The sequence below is a fragment of the Bacillus rossius genome, chromosome 2 (assembly GCF_032445375.1).
Source record: "Bacillus rossius redtenbacheri isolate Brsri chromosome 2, Brsri_v3, whole genome shotgun sequence".
NCBI lineage: Eukaryota > Metazoa > Arthropoda > Insecta > Phasmatodea > Bacillidae > Bacillus > Bacillus rossius.
The window spans coordinates 15978077-16000168 of NC_086331.1; the positions used below are offsets into that span (position 1 = coordinate 15978077).

Consider the following 22092-nt stretch of genomic DNA (forward strand, 5'->3'; position numbering starts at 1 on the left):
CTAATACTCTAAAGGATGAACGAGTTACGACACCTGATAAAAGAGCCAGATCCCATACACAGAAAAGAACGAATTGACCGAGATGAACGAATCATTTCACGTAACTGATCCAAAAGAACCGATTCGGTTAAAAGAACCGTTCTGCCCATCACTAGAGTGGCAGTAAGCAGGATGTTGTATGGGTTTTATTTGAATATGAGAACCCAAATAACGCAATAAAAAAAAACCTGGTTTAAATAAACAGAAAAAAATTGTGTGCGCGTAGTCTACGCACGACAGGTATAAATAGAGATAAATTATATTCATTTTCATCCAAACTATCAACTTAAAAATTTATTATAGTTATAAACTCGATTTGATAAATACATATTTTCCACACGAATAAATAAATTGTAGATACATAAAATAAAATAAATATGGCAGCGTCAATCGTCAGCCGTTACGGAAACTGAGGAGTAGACAAACACAAGCAGCGTTGCGAGAATTCCGTAGCATCACTGCTGCCTCATTTCTACCTCTCCCCTGTCGTCTCCACATCCGGCCATTACAACTGGGAAGCCTTCATTTCACATACGAGAGAGCCACCCTGAAGTTCCCCGAAGTATTTCCTGTTTTTTTTTCTTCCGTTCTATCTCATTGTATAAACCGGTGTGGCATTAAATTTTGTGGTCGATTAGGATAGGTCAGCTACATTATAAATACTTTAAAACATTGTGGATTGTTAGTTTATATTAGATAAGTATAGCTACATTTAAAATACTGTAAAATCATTTTATGATTGCTTAGCAAATAAATTTTTAATATGTAGCTATCCAGGGATAGGAAACCGTTTACATGATTTCACAGTATCTTTACTGTAGCTATCCTAACCAAATCAACCGTCCACAATGTTTTAAAGTATTTATAATGTAGCTAACCTAACATTTTACAATGAACAAAAAAAAAAAAAACCGAAGATGCACGATCGGGCGTTTGGCTCTCTCGTCTGTGAAAAGAAGGCTTCCCGTTATAACTACGCTACGTACCTAACCTCCCTCCCCCACTCAAGGCAACTTCCCCTTCGACCGCTAGCGCATGCGTTGGAGTGGCGTCGCCGCTGACGCACTTGCCTGCTGTACCGGTCCCCCCCCCCCCCCCACCCCGTCCCTATCTATTCCACTCATACTATGTGAAACGTCATTGGTGTAAAAAGTTGCACATTTTTTTTGTAATCATCACTTGCGCGACTTTCTACACCCGACTTGATGTAAGCTTTTGGACATAACGCCATTGCTAAGCACATGTATGTCTGTAGAAGAAAACTACAAAAAAAAAACACAAATGACAAAAACACATTGTGCTGTCATCATTTGTGGTTTTTTTTTCCGTTCTGTTAGTCCATTTTTATTTGTTGACCATATTCCTGTTGTGGAGTATTGTGTGGTGTTAAATCCTGACAACAGCAATTTTTTGCTTAGTTTGTGTTTTTGTCATTTGTGTGTTTTGTAGTTTTCTTCTACAGACAAACATGTGCTTAGTAATGGCGTAATTCCAAAAGCTTACATAAAGTAATGCACTCCCATTGCACAAATCTTTCAAAGATAATTTCTACACCCATTGTGCAGGTGTCCGATAAAAGAATGTCCCAGACTCGATTTGTAGATTATAACAATTTAATTTCGTAACGCTCGAAAATAGTTTCCCCCTAAGTAAAAAAAGTTTGAAAGCTGTTTTGTTTTAAAGAAGAAAAAAACTTTTTTTTTTCAAATCCTGGTTTCATCGCTGGGTTCGTCTGTGGGTCGTTGTGTTGTCTAAGGTTGTCTGTACTTACTGTTATTGTTGCAACTGCTGAACGTCGTCGGACCGCTGTGTTCGTCTGTGCTGTAATATATATATATATATATATATATATATATATATATATATATATATATATATATATATATATATATATTTTAACTCAATTCTTTCCACGGCATCAAACAAATTATTTTGGCTCGATTCCCGTGTGTTTATTACGTATTCGTCTCTTTCGTCCATTCCCTAAGGTTTTTCCAATCATCATTTTAAAATCAATATTCCCCGTTGTAAGGATCATGCAAAGAACGAACTTGCTCACTGCTTGGACGATTGCGTCACGTCCGGGGTTGGGAACGAGAGATCGATGCCTCGGCTTTCAAATGCCACCAAGGAGTTCTGGGCCCCGTTGGACGTTTGCATAGAATCTGAGAGTCAACATCGCCCTTGAGATGAGCTGCCGCAGCAGTTCCTATCGTTGTACGACTTGCGTGGTGGCAGGCCAGGCAACAGCACGCCGTAAAGATTTCATATTCTCGTCTTACTTTCATTGTAGGGCTAGTTCTGTAATTTTAACACGGTACCTCTTCTGCATTTTTTTTTCTGTCAGAATTATTTTTTAACAAATATTCACCGAGTGAATATGAGTATGTCCATTAAATAATGTAATAGTAACAACTGTAACCGTTGTAGTGTGTGGTTTCAAGGTCGCAATTAAAGTGTATCTTTTTTTTTTTTTTAAAAGAATAACAGTTTTAGATAAGTGCATGCGTGAATACTGCTTTGTTCTCTTCACGCTTGCAGCGCGAAATAATGGCTCTTTCCCCAATTAGTCGAGGGTGAAGCTGTAAACTTTTGTTTGGCAACAAGATGAGTTCCCTCCCATCGTAATCTCTTTTTACGATAGTGGTTGAACGTCTAGGGATTGTTCGTAATGGTCGAGACGACAGAGCTCTTTTTCGCTGGCCTCCACGTTCACCTGACGTAACACCATGCGAATTTTCCCTTTGGGGCTTTATAAAAGATCGTGTCTACGTTCCGCCGCTACCTAATGATTTGCCAGAGTTGAGACACAGAACTGAAGATATTATTGCTTCCATTACTCCGGACGTGTTAACCAAAAGGTGGTAATAATTGGAATTGAAGTTGGATGTGTGCCGTATAATTAATCGTGCACATATTTAACATTTGTAAGAAAATCTAAGTTAGTTTACCTTCAATTTGATGAACGATTTCTTGTAAATAGTGTTGAATTAAACGTTTATAATACACCATTGAAACTGAAACTGTGACAATCTTTAATGAACATACTGTATGTAAGAAGTATAGACACGTGTAGGAAGGCGCTATCTTTAAGAGGCCTATACAGACAGGGCGCAACTCCGCCAGCGGGTTCTGCGCTTACGGCATCGTGCAAGGTGGGCGGGACAAAGCTGGAAGGAGGAGACGTGGATTGGTTATCTTGGCGGCGCGTCACTTCGACTGGGAGGCGGAGTGGGGGAAACACTTTCCACCCCGCCGTCATTCCAGCTTACAGTGTCTTTTAGGAAAGATCGCGGTGTTCCGTACCCGCTATCGCTCTGTCCTCGAGTCTCGTGTTGTCGCGGTGTCGCGTTACCTTCGAGACACAGTTATTTACTATGCGTCAGTGGATAAAGGCCGCACTTGGCGTTGTGTTGAGCGCATTGCCCACCAACCTCCCAATTCTCTCCCCTGGCCAGGTTATTTACACTAGAGAAGACTATTGGCTGGAGTATTTATTCTCAGAGATCTCTCATTTTCCAAGCTTTCGGAGCTGCGCCGAACTTTCATTGCAAGTTCTATGGAGCTGTCATAACTACGAAACTCATATCCATATAACGAATCAAATGCATTTTCCGTTATATTTAACCAAAAAATATTACATATTTTAATATCATAGTCGGAAATATGTAGGCCTACGTGTTACCTAGTCAAAAATAATGCATACATAGCATAGCAAGTGCGCATACCTAAGCATAAACAACACAGGTACGCATACGCGGACACATGCACACTTCCTTGCTGGGAAATTTTTCGTTTGTAGTTTTAAACCTTGCTGACTAAGAAATTAAAATTGATTTGTGCCAATTATTGGCAAGCAATGATTTACTTAAATAATTAAGTTGTGACTTGAGTTATATAATAATTAATAATTCAGTTATACACTTGGGTCTGGTTATCCTTCAAGTTGTGTGCTATTACGTGTCCACCAGCAAGAAAGTAATATGATTACAATCAAATAAAGAATAATATTTTCCAAATTTTCAATTTTATACTATGTACGAACGTAGTTATATTATTACTGGGTTTCAGAAATAACTAATCAACAGTTTACATGATTTTTCACCCTTCCGGTAATATATATATATATATATATATATATACACACAATTTCGTTCATCATAAAATACGTATTAGATTTAAATGTACGTACTAAACTACAATTTATCATACGACTACAAACGAATTGAAGCGTGCACTGATGAAACAATCAGTTAACAAACATTCCTACATAAAAATATGTTTGTTTCAACAACAGGTTGAAATGCATCTCTTTGCTCAACGAAGTCATATAACATAGTCACAGGTACTATTTGTTGCTGCAAATTGTATTTGCAGTTTAAAAAATTACGGAACAAGTCGTCTTAAGTCATCCGAAACATGGTGACGTTATGAGGCAAAAATCGTAATTTTGTTCACCCGGACTTTCCCCATTCTATAACATGAAGTGAGTATACAGGAAGATGTGTGGCTTTTACGGTGTGTGACTAGTGTTCACAGTTTTTATTCCAAACGTAAACAAACCAGTTGTTTGTGAACAGTTTTTTTTTTTAAATAATGACGCGATAACTTAGCATGTCATATCATGTATTTTTAACTCTTTATTCCTTTAGAAATAGAATATTTGCAACATTGTCAATATCAATTATTATTGATTTTAAAAAGAAGTGTGGTAATGATAATTGTGCCAAAATGCATTTTCAATACGGCACAGAATCATGTTATTTTTTCTACCTTGTATTTTTTTCATGTTTAGATTGTTTACAATTTGCTGTTTAAAATATTTGTATGCATCTCCACCCAATAACTGTTCAGAAAATAACAATCATCGATTTATCTGTACAAATTATTTTTGGCTTTTCTGAAAAAAAAAAGGTAATGTATGAAGTTGTACAAATACATCTTATTTAATCAAATATAATTGAATTTGAACACATTTGCACACCACAAAGACAATAAACATATGAGTTTATGGATACAGTTGAGTAAATTTAGATGGTCTGCTTTTACAAGCATAATTTAACAGCGCACTGATTTTAAATTTTCTTATATAATAATGTCATATCGCAATAAATACTTTAAGAAAAAATACATATTATATTTCCACATTTTTTAAGAAGATACGCTACAGAGGTAATTAATGAGCAGCTGAACAAGTCTTGACAGCAGCAAATTTTTTTCTTGCTCTTTTTTCAATAGCGTCAATAATGTATGGAGGGTCTCGAATTTCCATGCTCCTCGTATGCCTAGGGTCCACCAGTTCTGGCAAAATGCAGTTATAATAGAATTTTTTAAGATGTGGTTCCATCTCTTGTTTACAAAAATTGTCATCCCTTTCAATTCGAAATATTGCCATCTCTTTTTCCACTGATGTCCAAACACTAAAAATGCAATATTCCCTCTCTGAAATGTGCAGCTGTCCCTGAACTTGATAAAAATATGAATGTGTTTTTTCAGTTTCAGTTCATCTCCTTCGAACTCATATATCGGATGTTCCCTTGTTTAACTGCTGCAGTAACATCTTTTTCAATTGCAGATGATGGACACTTAACTTCTGCAAGACCCTTTTCTCCAATAACACCTTCCGGAGTGGCACCCAAGAAAGGCAATTCCTTGTCAATGAAGAGTCCACTTTTTCCAACCTTATATTCCTTCTTGTTTTTCTAGTTCTATAGCCATCACCTCAAACCTTTTACCATGATAAATTGCAGGCACGTTCAAAATATCGGAGGTATAAACAATTCTGCGAACTAAGTTAACGCAGCTTGTTAATGCACGTCTACGACAGACTTTCCCGAAATTCTAAGCTGTTAGAATTTTTCTATGTGTTTCAAGCCATTTTCCGCTTCCTGCCTGGAGAATTGTGTCTCTCTCTAAATGTTGACGGTCCTCTTGTGTTAGTTGTAACCTACTGAGGAAAGCTTGAATCTGTTCCTCAAATGTTTCTGGATCCATGTCAGGCTGTTGACATTGAGGACCATAGTGGATTTTTGCTGCTTTTCTAGTATCAAACCGTTGTCTTCCTTTACATGTTCAATATATTCATCCAAATGTTGATATTTTCTTGGAGTAATGAATAAACTGTTCGGCTGAAATCATTCATAAATATATTATTTTTGAATAACTTATATCTATTAATGTACCTAAAATCATGTTATATTTCTATGTGCATAAAATATGTATATATTATTTTTTCCCTAGTTTCGAATAAAACAGGAATATTGATAGCAGTAAAAGTACTTATAGTATCTGTAGTATCTTTAATAGTTTTTTGTCCAATGTATGATGCATACTTTGAAAAGTCTTGCTACAATATAAACATTTTCAGTGCTTAAATCAGTGTTCTTATGAATGCTGTTTATGTTTTAACTGGGGATGGTGTATCACTTTTAAGTAAGGTCAGTAAAATATGCTGTCTATTGTCACTAAATGGGGATAAGATTTTTTACTGTATTCATTTTTTTGCCCTGTTTTTAGTGAAATTTCTGATAAAAACATTTATGTAGTTTGAGTAGTTGTGTAATTTTTCAATTGAAGTATATTCGTAAAGTTAAATTATAACTTAACTGTAATTTTTTAACAGGTCAATATAATTAAAAGCAATATAATTGTTATTCAGCTAACCTGATTGCTTGTCTCTGAATTGTTGATACATCTACTGTCTACAGTTGGCTCATTCCTGTCCACCAGCTCATATGGAATGTCAATGGCTCCTTCGGTGGTTGACCAGAAAGAACATCCTGCTTCCATCTCAAATAGTTTCAGAGGCGGTTGCATTTCTGTGTAAGACATGGCTGTAGAGCTGAAAGAGCCACATTACAGTAGCAATAACATTTAACTATTTATATTGATTTATTTAGATAGAAATATAGTTTCGAAAGAATGTCTAGTTTCGTGTAATATTATAACTACCCGACCGTGTGCAAATGATACGAAGGAAAAAAAGTAAACAATTTTTCAGGAAATAGTTGAAGAAAGAAAAATAGCATGTATTAAAAACACTTTGTAATTAACTTATTTTTAAAGTGGGCTAAGGGACTTACATACACTGCCCATCTTCATTGTGCAGGACATTGGTTACAGAGTAGTTATTCTCTTCATCTGATGTGTCATTTTCTCTTGAAGAAATTTCTTGTGCCGTTTTTACTCCCTGGCTGCCAAGGTGTCATCGTGAGTCTCTACCTTCCGGAACTTGATAACTGCAGCTATCAAGTTTAAATTTTTTCCTGCAATGCATAAAATTTATCCTTTTTAATACCGACTTCTTTATTTTTGTGCAATAAATGACCTTACACTGAACAGACCAAAAATCTTATGTATATTTTGGCCAAAACATATTTGTTAAATTAATAGAACTGTTTGTGTTGCCAATCTTACTTTCTCTAAAATAATAACTTAGATTTGTTTTAAATAAAATGTAAACAGTTACTCACTTTGCCGGATAGCTTTCTTCATAGTACACTACTTCATGCACTCCGGAAGTTATTTCGTTTTCAATCAGTTCTTGATGGCTGCAGTGAATTCTTGATAGGCTCTGGTTTTCCAATTCTTCATTGACATGGTTTTGTTTAGGTATAGTTTTATTCCTGTGAATAAATTGATAATTCAGTGCCAAATAAAAAATGTACACATTACACATTTTAAAGGTTAATACTACAACGTTAATACAAACACATATTATATGCTTCGACTGTGAGGAGCCAGAGTTTGTTTCCCCCCCTCCCCCTTCCCAACAGGGAGCTCAGCCTGTCCAAACTAATAACTTATGGATGCATTACATATCATAAACATACATATTTAACCTATATATTTTAAATAAACTTTTCAATATGCGACTGTTCATCTAAGATAACTCAATATTATGGTGGGGAAGGTGTTGGAGGTGAGAGATCACAAGGTAGACTAAGTTTCGACTACGCAGGCTAATGAACGCAATCTGTATTTTGTATGACATATTACAAAACAAACTGACCTTTGACTCCAGTATGCTTTGAGATGAGTAGCTTCATTTTTCTTTCTTGTTGCATAAATATAAAGATGATTCTTCTTTATTTTCTCCAGTTTCTTTTCTCACCCATTCTTGAAAAAGAAATCGTGCATATAATAGTACTTCTCGATGCTGTTACAAAGCCAAATATCGATCTAACAAGGGGTAAAAATAACAGTCGCTCAACTTTTTCCGCCTACAGGTAACCTCCACTTGGCTCCGAGTATGCCTTACTGAGTCTTCTCGCCGCGCGATATGGTGGGCGTAGAATGGTTGAGGTTTTCTCTGGGAATAACTGCCTGAATCCTAGAATTTATTACTTCCGGGTCATTCCATGTCATTTCACACACCTGCTGACATCACCATCACCGAATTCAATGAAACTTAGGGCTTTAACAGTACAGGTTCAGGAAAGTGAATTCTCAAAGTTACAGCCCCCTGTGAATAATACTTTTTATACAGCAGGGTTGCCAATTTGTGGAAAAAGTGGAATTGTGTTAATGCCTTACTAGAGTAGTTTTAGTGAACATGGCCTAATTCACAATGTTCTAGTGTTTGATCCCAGATCCATCCCAAAATGAAACTTATGTCACTTAGACCAATAACGCACTTCATAACATATAATTTTTTCACATTTTTCAAAAATATACTTTTCAAAATTTTCAAGGTCACATGTTACATGACCATGACCTTGAAACAAATTTCTTCTAAAATTCGTAAAACTTATTTTTATCTCAAAGGACACTTTTCTAGCTTTCTATTGAGCCCTACTTCAAGGTTCTCACTCAACTACAAAGGAAGTTACAAATATTTTTATTGGACCTCGCGCAGCAAAAATTCCACTTTTTCCACAAGTTGGCAACCCTGCTGTATAAAAAGTATTATTCACAGGGGGCTTTAACTTTGCTAATGCACTTTTCTGCACACCTACTGCTAATTTGCCGAGTTTTTTTTAATTCTGAGATGGTGATGCCAAAAATTATTATTTTCTGGTTGATTTGGCATGGAATGACCCTTCCCGACCAGGCGGCCTCAGTGGTAGACACTATTCCTGCGAATACATGTGCTTATCGCGATATCCGATACCCCGACGCGCTGATAAGGCGACCGAGCAGCTGTCAGACGAACTTCCCCTCCGCTGCCTTCACAGCACCGCTAGCCCCACTCCTCGGTTCCAGTCGCCGGCTGAAGAATACGCCGCGCGAGGGAGACACTTCCCGGCAGAATAAATGTGCGGAAATGCATTTCGTCGTAGAAGAATTCTGGGAGTTTTTCAGCGGTGACCTATGTAATTTTTTACACCATTTTAATCAACGATTAATACTCTATCGTTGTGTGTTTCTACTTTTTTTGTATGCATTACACACGATACATAAAACAGCTGCGTAAAACCACACATTCGGAAATATTTTTACCTATGTTACGAATTTTTAAAAGCATTATAAAAATCATAGATCGACCCATTCATCCTTTCCTTATGCACGCAAAAAAAATGACAGTGTTATCTGTAATGGGAAGCTGCAAATTATTCTTAGCAAAAGGCCCTACAATCACGTCCTGAAGACTGTCTGTATAGGCCTCTTAATAGTCCACCTTGGTGATAGGGATGTCGCTTGAAATCCTATAGAGGCGCGTTACCGACGAGACTACTGCGGGTCGTTACCACAACGCCGAAATACCATAACGCTGAATGTCAAAATTGACCACAACGCCGACAGCTAGAAAACTGCTGTGTGTTTCTTAAATGTACCTTAAAGCCGAAATACTACAATCAAACCTAACCTTACCTTACCTAACCTAACATAACCTAGCGTAATATAACTTAACCTAACTTAACCTAGCCTAACTTAACCTAGCCTAACTTAACCTGGTCTAACCTAACCTGGTCTAACCTAACCTGGTCTAACCTAACCTGGTCTAACCTAACCTGGTCTAACCTAACCTGGTCTAACCTAACCTGGTCTAACCTAACCTTGTCTAACCTAACCTTGTCTAACCTTTGTGGCAGTCCTGCAATTACATTTTTCGGCGTTAGTGTATTTCGGCGTTGTGGTACACAGCAGTTTTCTAGCTGTCGGCGTTGTGGTCAATTTGGCATTTCGGCGTTGTGGTGCGTCCCCGACTACTGCTCGTAGAGGCGACGAGGCGTAAGATGCGCGAGCCAATTTCGCCCCAGAGCCCCCGCGCTCTGAGCTTGTGCGTCAACCAGGCTGCCACCTTACTGAAATTTAAAATATATATTTTCTTAAACATGCCTAATTTGTAAGTATAAGGACACACGTTCTAATTGATAAAGTTAAAACAAAAATTGCGGATTGGTAATATTTTATTAATTTTTTGTTTCCTACGTATAAGATACAAAGATATCTACGAATTTTTTCCTACCTTAGTTCCTCGCAATTTGTACCCACAATGAACTCAAAAAAATTAAAAATAAATAAATAATGGATGTGGCTTTTTCAATAATTTACTTGAACGATAAAACCAAATTAAGTACAAGGTGACGAAAATCCGGCAAATATTATTTACTTAATTTGTTATTACCCTCCCCCAACCCCTCTCGGCATCTAGCGCCCTACTCTTGAGCGTTGCGTTTTTCGTTACGCTGACAAGTCGTCGCCTCAGCTCACCCCACCGGCTGCATATGTTTAACTTAAAAAAAAAAAATCGTATGTGTTTAAAAATTCTTGTCTCGTCAACATCCGCCATTTTGAAACAATTGACATGCCGGAGGCTCTGCTATAGCGTGTTTCATCCTAAAATGCGGTGTGCATTTAAATGGGCATTTACTTTCTCTGTCTAATGCACGATTTGTCATTAGCGCTGTCCTTGTTTTGGTGTATGTACTCTGTTGCCACATTTAAATCAGAGAAAAAAAAAAAGGTTTTGACAACTTTGTGAGTTGATAAAAATTTCTTCGAATGTATCTGAAACAATGTATGTATTTTGTAAAGTAAAACTTGTAATGAGTATTTTGAAGAAAAAAAAAAGCCCCTGTTATCAATTTTTCGTTTCTAAGGCGTCTTAATTGAAAGACGTCATCATGGTTTCAATTTTTTTATAACATGTAATGTATTTTTTGCTATTTTAAACATAGTTTTTTGAGAATAGTTTTGTTATTGATAGCGACCGAAATCTTAACACAGTTTCTCCATTGAAAACAATAATTGGTGTTACGCAATTATATTTTGGTCAGAATGGCTATAACTGTGATAAACTGTCAATATACACTAATTTATTGTCTTACAAATACAAATGTTAGAACTAATAATTAAAGATGGTATAAAAACTAATATTTTAAATGTTACCAAGCCGGGTGGTGTCGATCTGGCAACTCTGTACTGCAATCCAAGCGTGGGACGGACTATAGTCGCCGAAGGAAAAAGGTAAGCAAGTTGCACGACTGTCAAGGCCAAGCACAGGACAGCGGGGAACAGCGAGGCGAACGTGACGCTGGTCTTGACCGCAAGTGCTGAGTGCCGAGTGCTGACGTGGCAACGCTGTCGAAAAGCTGTCCCCGAGCGCGGGAGACAGTCTACAGTTCACAAGGAAAGGAGTCACAGGCCCGAGTGGATCAGCGTTCGTGCCCTTCGTTTCGTTTTTTTTTTTTGTTCTCCCAATGGTTTGTAAAAAAAATAGGCTTCAGAGGAAATCGTAAATCAATACAAACCCGTTCGCCTGCGCAGTAACGCGGTCTTCGCTTGCAAACAGTTTGCCTCAATGATGACAGGGACCTTAAAATCAGGTAGGAATCACGTGACGTAACAAAGATACTTGCTGCTATTGTAAAAGCATAATTCGAATTAATAAAAAAACGAGAAAAATATTGACTTGAAAATTGCAGCAAGAAATTTTCGTTTGAGCTACTTTGTGCTTAAAATTGATTTTTTTTCCTAACCTAAATAAGGAAGGGACCTAAGTGCGTCTCAGGCCGAAGCCTTAAACTCCTGGTCATGCTGGGATTAGCCATGCTGGGAGAGGGTCGCTTGCATCGCGTGCTTTGTGCGGGGATTGGCCAGCTATGCATGGCAGAGATCACTGCCATGCACCTGACAACACAAAATGTTTTGGCATCTTGTCCCGCTGTAGCAGCACGGAGTGTAGTACCCCGGCCTGGTGGAGTGCACGCACTGCACTGTGGTACTCGTCCACAGTGGTTGTGGTGACTAGTAGCTCATCAGGGCCCCTGCTCACACAACTTTCTCCTTCAGCGTCCAGGGTGGCCTTCATCACTGGATAGGTGTGGGTTTCATCCACAAACACGTGCAGGGGTTTAACCTGTGTTTTGCGCTGGGTGTTCCCGAGATTGTCGTCGTTCTGCGCAGGCGGAGGTTACTCCTGCAGTCTGCGCGGCCTGTCGCCGGACGATATCTGGGTTATTGAGCGCAGGACGCGGCCTGTCTCTTTCTTCCCCGCTGGCTGCTGCCATGCTCCCTCATCCAACATGTCTTCGTCGCCTGACGGTGGATCGTCGATACAATCCTGCGGAGTCTCATTCAACCCCCTGACCTCGCACCCGGGACTGAGTTGGCCAGACCTGGAGGCGCTGTCGTCTGGGGTTTTCGTGAACCTGCACTCGCTTATAAGTAACTGTCAAGCCACCTGGGTCTGTGCGCAAGCACACAGCCAATACTTGTGTGTGACCTCTGCGGAACTCCTGTTGACACCCGTCCTCCATGTCTACTCGAAGCAAAACCTATTTATTTTCCTAACCTAACTAAAAATAAGTTTATTTGGGAGGGGTTCCGGGTTAGGGAGGGACCTAGGTGAGTCACAGGCTGAAGCCTACACGCCTAGTCATGCTGGAGAGAGTCGTTTGCATCGTGTGCTAGGAGATCATTGACTTGAAATGGCAGCAATTAATGTCATGACTAACTCCCCTCACCCTTAATTCTAGACTATAACTACTAGATAAGTTGAACCCAGGTAAAACCCGCAGACACACGAAAAACCCTAGGCACTCTTATGCGGGGTGCAAATTTGCGTTATATAAGTGTAGGGAAATACAGGAGAGATAGGATGATCTGGATGAACAGTTGGACAGTCAAATACATGCATCCCGAAGTTGCACGAGCGAGCGGCTGACTTCCGGATAACTTCGGAACTATTCGGGCGTGGCGCCGATCCGTGAACTGAAAGCAATCCGAGTGGATAACAAACATTTGACCCAATAAATAACTATGGTAAATTTTAGTATAGTAACGATATTTTTTTTTTTATGTGACCAGTGCGAGCTCTCCTCGAGTCGTTTCACTACCGTACTGAGCTCTCCTCGAGTCGTTTCACTACCGTGCGAGCTCTCCTCGAGTCGTTTCACTACCGTACTGAGCTCTCCTCGAGTCGTTTCACTACCGTACTGAGCTCTCCTCGAGTCGTTTCACTACCGTACTGAGCTCTCCTCGAGTCGTTTCACTACCGTACTGAGCTCTCCTCGAGTCGTTTCACTACCGTGCGAGCTCTCCTCGAGTCGTTTCACTACCGTACTGAGCTCTCCTCGAGTCGTTTCACTACCGTACTGAGCTCTCCTCGAGTCGTTTCACTACCGTACTGAGCTCTCCTCGAGTCGTTTCACTACCGTACTGAGCTCTCCTCGAGTCGTTTCACTACCGTACTGAGCTCTCCTCGAGTCGTTTCACTACCGTACTGAGCTCTCCTCGAGTCGTTTCACTACCGTACTGAGCTCTCCTCGAGTCGTTTCACTACCGTACTGAGCTCTCCTCGAGTCGTTTCACTACCGTACTGAGCTCTCCTCGAGTCGTTTCACTACCGTACTGAGCTCTCCTCGAGTCGTTTCACTACCGTACTGAGCTCTCCTCGAGTCGTTTCACTACCGTGCGAGCTCTCCTCGAGTCGTTTCACTACCGTACTGAGCTCTCCTCGAGTCGTTTCACTACCGTACTGAGCTCTCCTCGAGTCGTTTCACTACCGTACTGAGCTCTCCTCGAGTCGTTTCACTACCGTACTGAGCTCTCCTCGAGTCGTTTCACTACCGTACTGAGCTCTCCTCGAGTCGTTTCACTACCGTACTGAGCTCTCCTCGAGTCGTTTCACTACCGTACTGAGCTCTCCTCGAGTCGTTTCACTACCGTACTGAGCTCTCCTCGAGTCCTTCACTACCGTACTGAGCTCTCCTCGAGTCGTTTCACTACCGTACTGAGCTCTCCTCGAGTCGTTTCACTACCGTACTGAGCTCTCCTCGAGTCGTTTCACTACCGTGCGAGCTCTCCTCGAGTCGTTTCACTACCGTACTGAGCTCTCCTCGAGTCGTTTCACTACCGTACTGAGCTCTCCTCGAGTCGTTTCACTACCGTGCGAGCTCTCCTCGAGTCGTTTCACTACCGTACTGAGCTCTCCTCGAGTCGTTTCACTACCGTACTGAGCTCTCCTCGAGTCGTTTCACTACCGTACTGAGCTCTCCTCGAGTCGTTTCACTACCGTACTGAGCTCTCCTCGAGTCGTTTCACTACCGTACTGAGCTCTCCTCGAGTCGTTTCACTACCGTACTGAGCTCTCCTCGAGTCGTTTCACTACCGTACTGAGCTCTCCTCGAGTCGTTTCACTACCGTACTGAGCTCTCCTCGAGTCGTTTCACTACCGTACTGAGCTCTCCTCGAGTCGTTTCACTACCGTACTGAGCTCTCCTCGAGTCGTTTCACTACCGTGCGAGCTCTCCTCGAGTCGTTTCACTACCGTACTGAGCTCTCCTCGAGTCGTTTCACTACCGTACTGAGCTCTCCTCGAGTCGTTTCACTACCGTACTGAGCTCTCCTCGAGTCGTTTCACTACCGTGCGAGCTCTCCTCGAGTCGTTTCACTACCGTACTGAGCTCTCCTCGAGTCGTTTCACTACCGTACTGAGCTCTCCTCGAGTCGTTTCACTACCGTACTGAGCTCTCCTCGAGTCGTTTCACTACCGTACTGAGCTCTCCTCGAGTCGTTTCACTACCGTGCGAGCTCTCCTCGAGTCGTTTCACTACCGTACTGAGCTCTCCTCGAGTCGTTTCACTACCGTACTGAGCTCTCCTCGAGTCGTTTCACTACCGTACTGAGCTCTCCTCGAGTCGTTTCACTACCGTGCGAGCTCTCCTCGAGTCGTTTCACTACCGTACTGAGCTCTCCTCGAGTCGTTTCACTACCGTACTGAGCTCTCCTCGAGTCGTTTCACTACCGTACTGAGCTCTCCTCGAGTCGTTTCACTACCGTACTGAGCTCTCCTCGAGTCGTTTCACTACCGTACTGAGCTCTCCTCGAGTCGTTTCACTACCGTACTGAGCTCTCCTCGAGTCGTTTCACTACCGTACTGAGCTCTCCTCGAGTCGTTTCACTACCGTACTGAGCTCTCCTCGAGTCGTTTCACTACCGTACTGAGCTCTCCTCGAGTCGTTTCACTACCGTGCGAGCTCTCCTCGAGTCGTTTCACTACCGTACTGAGCTCTCCTCGAGTCGTTTCACTACCGTACTGAGCTCTCCTCGAGTCGTTTCACTACCGTACTGAGCTCTCCTCGAGTCGTTTCACTACCGTACTGAGCTCTCCTCGAGTCGTTTCACTACCGTACTGAGCTCTCCTCGAGTCGTTTCACTACCGTACTGAGCTCTCCTCGAGTCGTTTCACTACCGTACTGAGCTCTCCTCGAGTCGTTTCACTACCGTACTGAGCTCTCCTCGAGTCGTTTCACTACCGTACTGAGCTCTCCTCGAGTCGTTTCACTACCGTACTGAGCTCTCCTCGAGTCGTTTCACTACCGTACTGAGCTCTCCTCGAGTCGTTTCACTACCGTACTGAGCTCTCCTCGAGTCGTTTCACTACCGTACTGAGCTCTCCTCGAGTCGTTTCACTACCGTACTGAGCTCTCCTCGAGTCGTTTCACTACCGTACTGAGCTCTCCTCGAGTCGTTTCACTACCGTACTGAGCTCTCCTCGAGTCGTTTCACTACCGTACTGAGCTCTCCTCGAGTCGTTTCACTACCGTACTGAGCTCTCCTCGAGTCGTTTCACTACCGTACTGAGCTCTCCTCGAGTCGTTTCACTACCGTACTGAGCTCTCCTCGAGTCGTTTCACTACCGTACTGAGCTCTCCTCGAGTCGTTTCACTACCGTACTGAGCTCTCCTCGAGTCGTTTCACTACCGTGCGAGCTCTCCTCGAGTCGTTTCACTACCGTACTGAGCTCTCCTCGAGTCGTTTCACTACCGTACTGAGCTCTCCTCGAGATCGGGTGTTTTTTCGCTAGCGCGCCCTTGCAAATGGGCGTTTGGTTACTACTTTCGTGTTTGATTTGACCTCATTTGTGTAATAGACCAAAAGTGTATGCCCCTTAGTGAGAACTCATGTTTAGTATGCAGTAAAGCCTTTTTTGGTAGACATATTTTTATATTTTGTTCAAGTGACTGTGGTGCACATATTAATGAGAGGTTTTAAGCTAAAAAAAAATAATTTGATTACTCATTAGGGATCATATTTATGTTTAAGGTTTACTAATACAGCAGCTATGTTTCGCTCACCAACGAAGAATAAAAAGAAAAGGGTATTTCACTCCGACATTGAGCAAGCAAGATTCTGAATCATGTGACTGCAGTGCGAGCAACTCTCAAGCAGAAACTATCAAGCTGAACAAGAAGACGGGTAACCTGACGGAAAATAGTTCGGATGAGAGAGTAAAATCTAGTAAGAAATAAACAAGTTCAGACTGGAGTCCGCAACAATGTGAACCTTAGAACAGTAGCCAAGGCAGTTCGACCAAGCACGAAGGCTATCTTTGTTTCCATATTCACCCTGATGTTCAAGGGAACGAAATAATATCCTACATTAGCTCTGAACTAAAGGTATCAAAACTCAAAGTTGTTGAATTAGAAACTAATTACGACTTTTATTCTTCCTTCTATGTGGCTGTTGCTGAGACATTATGATCGGCCCTCTGGTTTCCTTATCAGTCCGTTCTAGGGCGCCAACAAAACGACCAATTATTCACTCCTGATGTCACCGTGGAGAGAAATAAAACTGACGATAACACTATGGATCGGAGGTGACTGCAATGAAATGATTTTAATTTACTGCCGCTAGTCGAGGATGTTATTCATATTTATTACCAAAATGCAAGAGGTCTTCGGACAAAAGCAATCTTATTTTTTCTGAAAACATAAATTCAGTAAATAATCTATTATATGACTAAGTGAAACGTGGCTTAGTAATCATTGTTTAAACTCCACTATTTTCCAGAAAAAAAAATATTTTGTAAGTCGCAGAGATAGTGATTATGTTAATACCTCTTGCAGTGGGGTGGGGGAGTACTTACAGCTATAAACTCTCAAATGTTTCCACTTTCAGTTCAGAAAAATGAATTTGATCATGAATTTGAAGCTATATGGATATACATTAAATTATTAGAACGGAAATTTTTTTTTTTACTGTTACCATTTATTTACCCCCTCAACTAACTGTTGCAAACTAAAATGAATATGTATTATTCCTAGGGCAAAAAATAAGTAATTGCACTAACCGTATTCTTGTGATTGTGAATTTAATGTGCCAGGTATAAACTGGACTAGCAATCATAATCAAAATATATTGCATTATTACAATAAGATCAAAGGATGTAAACTCATCAAAACCATTTATCATTTTAATCTGGAACAGTTCAATTTTACAGTACATTTTACAAAGTTGCTAGAATTAGTTTTTTCTAACTTTCACCTAGAAGAGGTTGCCAAATCCGTGGACCCTTTGGTTCATAAAGATAACTGTCATCCTGCAATAATTTGTACTTGTATATTTAAATCATCAAATCTAGACCCTGCCAAAATTACTATTCAATTCGCGTTTATAGTAAAGGGGACCATCTTTCATTATATTTGGCTTTAAAATCATTTCACTGGCGACCGACTTATAACATGATGTAAACCAAAAGGTAAAATTCTTAACAAGCAGTACACAAACTATCATCAACCATTATGTGCCCATTACCAAATAGCACCATGGTAGATATCCAGTATGGTTTTCAAACGAATTAATTAAACTAATAAATTCCAAAGAACACTTATCATAAAATGTATAAGAAACACAAAAATGATTATCACTATTTTCGTTTCTAATCGAAGGAAACTTGCTAAGCAAAAAATAAAATCAGGTGAAAATATGTAGCAGTCGGATTTCATAAATATACTCCTATATAAATATAAAATTGCAGTGTGCAACTTAGTGTGTAGTTTTTGTCTATTGTATTATTGCTTACAATCAGACGCAGACTCTAAAACACTTGATATGCAAAACCAAGAAGCGAAAATGCATTCTCCATGACATGGAATGAGAAGATCACAGGGACCTAAAAAAAAAAACCTAACCTAAAATCATGCACTTCTTTTTCTGAGTTCTTTGTGTGGTTTGGGGGTATTGAAGACGGTAGCACACAGCACAGAACGAGGATATCGGGAAAACCAAATGTCATTGAAAAAAAGAAAAAAAAAAAACTAGCACCATTTTCCTCGAGTGATTTCGAGAAACACGGAAAATAGAATGTTCGGGCAACCAGCCCCGTATCTCAATCTTACCACTTCCTCGCTCTGTGAATTGTTTCTTGGGGTTGCATGCCAGCACTTATCAGAACGCCTTTGATTGGTGACGTGCAACGTAAAAAGCGGTGGCGCGCGCGTGCTCGTGTGAACCGGGCGTCGGTCGGTCAGTGGCACGCTGCCGGTGACGTCACAGACCGCAGCCTGCGGCGCTGCCAACCTGCGGGACTCGGGAGGACTGGACGCGCCCGGCCAGTGTTGCCAGCTACTCGCCGGCACTCGCTGACGGCTGCTCACCCATGTTGCTGTCTGGCTGTTTTTTGAGGGAAGCCTAAGATGCCCATCAAGTTCTGTCCCTGCCCGAACACGCGCGAATATTCACCTTCGGCCAACCTCGGGTTTATTTATATATAATTATATTTCTCTGTTTATTTTAATGTAGCTATACTAACCTAACTAACCGTCAATAGTGTTTTAATGTAGCTAACCTAACCGACCACTTTTAATATTTGAATTCAATTATTCCTGCGCAAAAATAAAAAAAAAATCCCGAAGTTGGCCGAAGGTGAATATTCGGGCGTGTTCGGGCAGGGACAGAACTTGGACATCTCAGGCTTCCGGTTTTTTTAATTCTTCTTTTCTGGCACGAGGGGAATAGTTAGGTGCGTGGTGGGAGAGTGCGTCAGCGGCGACGCCACTCCAACGCATGCGCTAGCGGTCGAATGGGAAGACTGCAAAAAGGGGAGGAATTTTTACGTAGCGGAGCATGCTATATTCTAGTTGTAACGGTCGGAAGGGGGGAGAAAGAGAGGAATGACGCAGCAGCGATGCTACGGAATTGTCGTAACGCTGCCTGTGTTTTGTCTACTCGTCAGTTTCCGTAACGGCTAACGATTGATGCTACTATATACTATAGCCCAGTCATATTAGGTAAAAAAAAAAGGGGTCAACCTCGGAATGAAAGATAATAAGCTGTAAATTGGTATAAACCTTTGTTTTGTCGTTCTAAATGTTGTCTCAAAAGTCACATGTTATCGTGTCCGCGTCTTAATCATAAAAATCGTTTTTTCGCGAATATCTCGCTTTCTATTGCTTAAATGAGATTTGCACCTATTATAAAAGTTGTAGAGTATAAAATTGCGGTCTACCGCAAAAACGGTTGATCGTATGGAAAAAAAAGTTCAAACAAAAGTTGTAGAGACAACTTTTATAATAGGTGCAAATCTTATTTAAGCAATAGAAAGTGAGATATTCGCGAAAAACAGATTTTTGTGACTTTTGACCTTCAATATCTTAAGACGTAGACACGATTACATTTTTGACTTTTGAGAAAACATTTAGAACGACAAAACTAAGGTTTATACCAATTTACAGCTTATTATCTTTCATTCCGAGGTGAAACCCCTAATATGACTGGGCTACTATATAAATTTTTTTTAAAGAAACTACAATTGATTTCCGTGTCTAGTATGAGTTTTTGATTTGTGCAATTAACTTTAATAAGTACAGTTAATTTTTATGTGAAATGTGTGATTAAAAATGTAAAAAAATTATCTCAATGTATACCTAATAAGAAAAACGTATCACTTCTGTCGCGCGTGAACTCCACACACTTTTTTTTTACTAGGTGGAAGAAAAGGCTCACACCAGGGTAGTTGGTTGGTTGGCTATCAAGAGGTTTGGACCCCACTATTATGCAGTTCCCATTAATATTTTGGTTCACATTAATATTTTGGTTCACATTCTTGTCATTATTAGTTGAGGGATTGTTCTGCAAATTGATAACTATAGCATTCTTGCATTTTATATTTAGTTTAAAATTTTCTCTACATATATTTGCCAAGGATGATCAAATAGCAAAAATAAATAAATAAAATTCACGCACGTTCATAACTATATGATAACCTTACATCTCAAAAATCACATTTATTAAATCTCTGGTGACGAAATTTTTGACCCAACAAAAGAATTCAAGCGAGCTGTCGGAAGTAACTTATTGGGAACCCCATTTATTTTCATTAATAGTACATACAAGAAAATTAAAGGTTATGCTGAAAGATAACTTGGCATGACGTCATGCTGAGCGAAGCCGGAATGCCTGTGGCGGGGCGAAGCGGGAGTGCCCCGAGAAAACTGGCCGCGTCGTCCGCCACGTTTTCTCAAGTCGCCAAATTTCGGGAAGGACCCCGTTGGGAGTGGAAATCGTGCCGTGTCTGTGGCAGGCTGGCGTGACTATGTGGGCCACACACACGTGCAGCTTTGCCTTCATTTGTGAGACAGTTCGGACTACACAGTCAGTAAACACAAAAGGACGCCGCTTCCATGTTGATGGAACTTCCTTATTGGCAGGGAGTGGCGACTTCTGCATGATTACATCGTGTGACGTTGTTTGTTTTATAGTTGCGCCACGTTGGTTAGACGCTCAAAACATTTGCAGTTTAGAAACAGTTTTAAATGAAGTTTTTATTAAAGTGACTTTTTTTTTAACTTTGGAGATTCTAATTCATATCTACTATTATCATACGTTAGCGAGCATCATATCCGCAGTGTTTTGGGCGGAACAGTATGGCGATGGTGAGGATAAAAAGTGACTTGAGCTACGTCACAGCATGCTGTGACCACGGTCATAGACAGGCCTGGCAACTTACTTCATTCTCCGTCCGCTTAGTGAAGCTGCGGCTGCCTGCGAACTTATGGCTCTAGTCAGGGGCGCAACAACTAAATTTTCAGGGGGGGGGGGAATTTATATTTTTATAAAGAATCATCGATATTGAAGCGGGGGGTTCGGGGGTCCTCCCCTGGGAAAATTTGTATTTCAAGGTGGAAAATGGTGCTATTTAAGCAGTTTTATTATCTAAGAATTGATTACACAGCACTTTCTTTGCCCCCACTTCAAGGTTTCAGAAAAGGGGGGGGGGGTCAAAATACCCTTTCGGCCCCCCCCCCCCCTTTGTTGTTGCGCCCCTGGCGCTAGTAGTAGTCGAGCCCATCATTAACATTGTTAGATGAGTTTCCTATAAAATATGATATTATTCCTGATTCAGTATCAATTTTTTTTAAATGTTTTCCCAGATAATTTTTTTTTTCATTAGTTCGGGTGCTTGGTAAAAGCCTAAGATGTACCAATGCCTTAAATATTTTCCGAATCTGTTAGTTAAGGGGCCCGCCTACCTGGGCACACATACGGTGTGCAGAGCTTCAGGAAAAACAACGCGATTTCAAAACTACTCAAGATATCCGAGTGGGGCCTATTTACGAATAGCATTTAAGAGTTCGCTGAGGGCCGAAAAGTACTTTTAATTTCGGATTAAGTTTTTAAACTGTGTTTTTAGAAGCGTTAAAATGCCTAAAACGCGTGTTTTCAGAGTAATTTTTAGGCATAAAACAATCAGTACAGATTCTTGAAAGCACTTAAGGGGCTTGCATAACACCTTTATCTTCATTTCTCCGCCATATAATGTTACGGTCACCACTCAAATTTCACAGTTATCCTGTGACGACGAGAAGACTGCGCGCCAGTTCA

At 40.6% G+C, this 22092-nt stretch overlaps 1 protein-coding gene and 1 long non-coding RNA gene across 5 annotated transcripts in view; one reads left to right on the forward strand and one right to left on the reverse strand.

Moving 5' to 3' along the window:
• The window catches only part of LOC134529137 (trehalase), a 469230-nt gene that overhangs the window by 283022 nt on the left and 164116 nt on the right, over positions 1-22092 (forward strand). The window lies entirely within an intron of this gene.
• Positions 5125-8392, reverse strand: LOC134529136 (uncharacterized). Of its 2 annotated transcripts, XR_010074477.1 has the most exons (3): positions 8051-8392; positions 7512-7664; positions 5125-7304 (listed from the first exon to the last, which is right to left on the reverse strand). It is a non-coding gene; the product is annotated as an uncharacterized LOC134529136 (long non-coding RNA). The 2 variants fall into 2 exon arrangements; XR_010074476.1 differs by lacking the exon at positions 5125-7304 and having other exon boundaries at positions 7511-7664.